Genomic DNA, 5,000 nt, shown 5'->3' with positions numbered 1-5,000 from the left:
CCGGCTGAGAAGAGTGGAAATGGTGATGATAGTGTCAATGGAGATAGTGAAGATGATCGTGATAACGAAGAGGAGGCAGATGGTGCCAATGATCAGGATAATGATGACAAAAGTGGATAGTGAAATGATGTTTATGGTGAATGTGATGACATCGAAAAGGATGATGATGGCAGGACTTGATCCATTCAGTTTTTTTTGGCACATTTCATGCCCCCCCCCCCCCCCTGAAGATATTTACATTATTAAAGGTTTTGAATATTTGTATCAGAGAGAGAGAGAGAAAGAGCGAGAGCGAGAGAGAGAGAGAGAGAGAGAGAGAGAGAGAGAGAGAGAGAGAGAGAGAGAGAGAGAGAGAGAGAGAGAGAGAGAGAGAGAGAGAGAGAGACTTGGACTAGAGCTATAGAAAGAGAATGAAGGCAGACACGGAAAGAGAAAAATCACAAAAAAACGGCGTAGAAGGAGACCGCGATCCAGGTGAATCCTATCGACGCAAATAAGCCCCGGGTCCGCACCGTCATCCTCGCTGGAGAAGATACCCAATAACCTCATAACACGCACGGCGAACAGAGGAGAGAGTCGGGAAGGCGGGCAGGCGATAACTGCCACGAAGCGTTTGTCGTGGGCGTGAGCGCGGCGTTGCGGGCGTGAGCGTGCTGCGGAGGCTCCTCAAGTCACGCGCTCTCTCCCGCCTCCCCCGCCCACCCCACCCACGTCTGAATTTTTGTAGGGGAGAAGTTACTTCGGGAAAGTCTTGGGCGAAGAGGGCAGAGGCGCTTCGGTAAATATCATCGCCAATGCCGCCATTATCATTATCACGCAATATCACAACCAAGGTCTAAATATTTGCGTAGACCTTGATCGCAACCGTCATTTGCTGCTGCTAAAACTGCCATTTTCACTTCGCGTCCATCGTTGTCATTGCTTACATGTCAGTAAGTTAACTTCATGCTCTAATGCCTGAGCGAATGGCAGCAAGTGAGTGCGTGAGCGAAGGAGCGAGGGAGCGAGTGCGTGCGTGTGCGAAGGAGCGAGTGAGTGCGTGAGCGAAGGAGCGAGGGAGCGAGTGAGTGCGTGAGCGAAGGAGCGAGGAGCGAGGGAGCGAGTGAGTGCGTGAGCGCGTGAGCGAAGGAGCGAGCGAGCGAGTGCGTGAGTGCCGTTTCTCACGCAGCGATGGCGGACCCCCTTTCACTCCAAGCCCTTTTCCGCCAAACGCGTTGAGTTGCTTTCCGGGGCCGGAAATCGCTTGTCGCATTTTCTGTAAAAAATCAGTAAATGAACATTAATAAAACTGATGTAATGTGTTGTGTTTGCAGTGTAGTGTTCGGTATTTGCGCATGTTCCTCGGACCTTATTAGGGGGGGGGGGGGGGCATCGCGCCAGTCGTTGTTGTTGCACATCTGTCGTTTTTTTCAAGTCTTACAATATGCCGATGATATATGCGAGCGCGGGAAACTCCCTGAGGTTTTCTTACCACCTCCTCTCCCTCCCTCCCTCCCTCCAAACCTCCACCCGTCTATCCCCTTCCCCCTCTACCAACTCTCTACTCCCCGACACGCAGTAGTTATGTAGGGAAAAGGAAGAAGGGAGGAGAGGGGGGGGGGGGTGTTCAGGGAGTGTTCCGGTGTCGGTGACCTGGACGAGGACGACCACAAACCCCCCTCCCGCCCCCACCCCTCCTCTACTCCCTATCTCCGTCACCCGCGTTCACACCTGCGCTACCACCTGCGGGAATAATGAACTCGCCCCAAGGACACCTACCCCTTTCTTCCTTCTTCTCCCCTCCCCCTCTTTTTCGCAGTCTCTCTCTTCTCCCCTCTATTCCCCTCTTTCCCAATTTTTCTTCCTCTTTCCCCTTTTGTCTCCCCTTTCTGCAACTGGGTACCTGAGGTAGACACACCTGCTCTCAATGTATACGAAATTTATTTGTATGAAAGCACTGAATGGGGCAAGCATAATTGGTTCTTTACGCAGGGTTTATCAGCTGAGAGAGGCGGAATCGCGGAGGGAAATAGTTTCGTGAGAGTGGAGCCACCGCAGGCTTCCGGTGTGTGTGTTTGGACCCAACACCTGCCTGCCGACGCTCGCCAGGAAGACGGGAAAGCGGGGGGTGGGAGAAGGAGAGAAGGGAGAGCGAAGGAGGCTCTTGGGGAAGTAGAGCTCGTGGGAAGGAGTTCGATGGGAAGGTCCTATTCTTTTCTTTTACCTTCTGTGTCCCCTGGTGGGTGACTTGTGCGTCTGGGTCTGCGTGTTTAACATTTACGTGCGTACAGATACTTGATGACAGAGGGATAGTTTGTTACTTGTTTTGATTTTATAGTTATTGTGCTTTCTATGCATATATATTGTCTTCCTTCCGGTTTCCTGTATACACAGAGAGCTCATGTATAGATAGCCTTGACTTCCCTCCGTTTATATATTTAGAACGTTGAAATTATCTCGTTCATATTTATATATTTGTCTTTCTTGTTTATCCCCTCCCAGTCTCCCCTTTAACGCGCGCACACATCATGATGTAATGTCACACTTTGCCCCGCAGGTGATCGCTTAATAAATGATGCTCGCACCTGCCATGGTATAGACACGTGTTTATTCTTTAAAGGTGCGAGTGAGAGAGAGAGAGAGAGAGAGAGAGAGAGAGAGAGAGAGAGAGAGAGAGAGAGAGAGAGAGAGAGAGAGAGAGAGAGAGCCATAACACTGCAGAGGCACGTCTCGGGACCGCTCTTTGTCCGAGGGTCATATGCTGTCTCCCAGGCCCCTTCGGCTCTTGCTCTCACACGCTGCTTATTGTGCCGCATTGGCCTAGCCTGACCTCTGAGCAGGAAAGTTACGAAGGGGTGTGTACATGCATGTCTTACAGTGTATGATGGATTTAGACGCGCGAAAGTGTGTATGTGTGTGTATGTATGTGTGTGTGTGTGTGTGTGTGTGTGTGTGTGTGTGTGTGTGTGTGTGTGTGTGTGTGTGTATGTGTGTGTGTGTGTGTGTGTGTGTGTATGTGTATGTGTATGTGTATGTGTATGTGTATGTGTATGTGTATGTGTGTGTGTGTGTGTGTGTGTGTGTGTGTGTGTGTGTGTGTGTGTGTATGTATGCGCGCGCAGAGAGAGAGAGAGAGAGAGAGAGAGAGAGAGAGAGAGAGAGAGAGAGAGAGAGAGAGAGAGAGAGAGAGAGAGAGAGAGAGATGGGGAGGGTAGGGGAAGGGAAGGGGAAGGGGCCGGGAGAGAGCATGAAGGCGATGGTGCAGGCGGCCTTGAGGCAGTATCACGGGCGAGAACATCTTAGTGATGGTGTGAAGGATGTAGAGGCCCTCCTGCGCCACCACCCGTAGCCGCCAAGGTCAGCCTGTCGCACGCCAGCGCCCCCTCCGCACCTGTTTCTCGTACCGACATGCCCTCGGTCTCCTCCGCCAGCATCGGCAGGTGGAGGAGGCCCAAGAGGCAGATGGTACACAGGTGGCACGTAGGGCCGAGGCACAGCGAGCACAGGTGGTACACAGTCGGCCGGGAGAGGGTCGCGGATGGCTGGTGACAAAGGAGAGCCGTGTCCTTGACAGAGTGACGGATCCTGCATGAGAGAGACTACAGTATGTGCGTGTCGTGCCCAGGACCCCCCCCCCCTCCTCCTCCTCCTCCTTATCCTTCTCCCTCCCCTCATCCCTCCTGCTCTCTCTCTCACCTCTCCCTCTCCCTCTCCTCTCTCCGTCCTACCACTCCCAGCTCCCCGTCCGAGTCTGTTTATCTTTTCCTTTGGCTGTGTCTTACCCTTTTTCTTGCCTTTTCTTGTCTCTTGAGAGGGAAGGAAGATGAGAATAATAATAATAGCAATAATGATAATTATGATAATGATGATAATAAGAGGAGGAGGAAGAACAAGAACGAGGACAAGAACAAGAACAAGAACAAGAAAAAACGACGTACAAACTTTTTCGCTTTCGAGATAAGAAAACATGTGTGACAAATGAGAGAAACACAAAAAACACGAAAGAAAAGGAAAGGAGAGGAGAGAAGAAAGAGAGGGGGGATGAACGTCACACGACGGAGGCGCTGCAGCATCTGCACCTGCCCCACATGTGCACCTCTTTGCCTTTCAGGGTGTGGTGCGGCGGCGGTGGCGGTAACCTGAGATGTGTCGTTCGCAGGTGGCGCGGCCGACGACATGTGTAGTCCTTGTCGGATGGCGCAACGACGTGTCCGTTGGTGTGCGTGCGTGTGGTTGTGTGTGTGTGGGGGGAGGATATGAGTGCGTTGTGTGTTTTTATGCGTGCGTAGGGCGGAAGGGGACCATGTGTTTATTGTGTTGTGTGTCTGTGTGCTTGCGTGCTTGTTTATGTCCGCGCAAGTATATACTATATGAAACGTGTACGTGTATACATTAAGGTATGTATGTGAATGAATTTGTATCCGCTTATGAATACGATCGCTGGAATGGGCTCATCTCGAAAAGATCACTTACAAACATCGAAAAGATACTTACAAAGCCTCGAAAAAGACAAAATAGGGACGGGGAATTGCCTAATCGCAGGGGCCGAACGAACCGCCGCTCGCTCGTAAGTGTGGGAAGTTCACGAGACGTGCGAGCGCTGGCGGAGAGTCTCGCCCCCGACATCTGTCCTGGAAGGCGGCGGCGGAAGTTATTTTAGCGCGACCATATGTTAAAGAGTAATTACGTGAGAGAGAAAGGGAAAGAGAGGGAGGGAAGGGGGGCAGACAGAGAGGTAGTGATAAGAGGTAAGAAACAGAGAGAGCGAGTGTGAGAAATAGATCTGTGGGGAAGGGCCAGGGAAGAAGGGGAGATATATATATCTGTTTTTGCATTATTGCAAGGAGAAGAAAAGTTTAGCTACATATATTATCACACGCGCGCGCGCGCGCACACACACACACACACACACACACACACACACACACACACACACACACACACACACACACACACACACACACACACACACACACACTGCCTCACGCATGCACGCATTTACACACATGTGTCGTAGATTT

At 51.4% G+C, this 5,000-nt stretch overlaps 1 protein-coding gene across 3 annotated transcripts in view; it reads left to right on the top strand.

Annotated features, from left to right (window-relative positions):
• Positions 1 to 5,000, top strand: part of LOC125027027 (zinc finger protein 48-like) — a 37,978-nt gene that overhangs the window by 10,335 nt on the left and 22,643 nt on the right. The window lies entirely within an intron of this gene.

The sequence above is a fragment of the Penaeus chinensis genome, chromosome 7 (genome assembly GCF_019202785.1).
Source record: "Penaeus chinensis breed Huanghai No. 1 chromosome 7, ASM1920278v2, whole genome shotgun sequence".
Taxonomy (NCBI): domain Eukaryota; kingdom Metazoa; phylum Arthropoda; class Malacostraca; order Decapoda; family Penaeidae; genus Penaeus; species Penaeus chinensis.
Note: the sequence above shows the minus strand (reverse complement) of the source record. Positions and strands in the feature narration are given on the sequence as shown.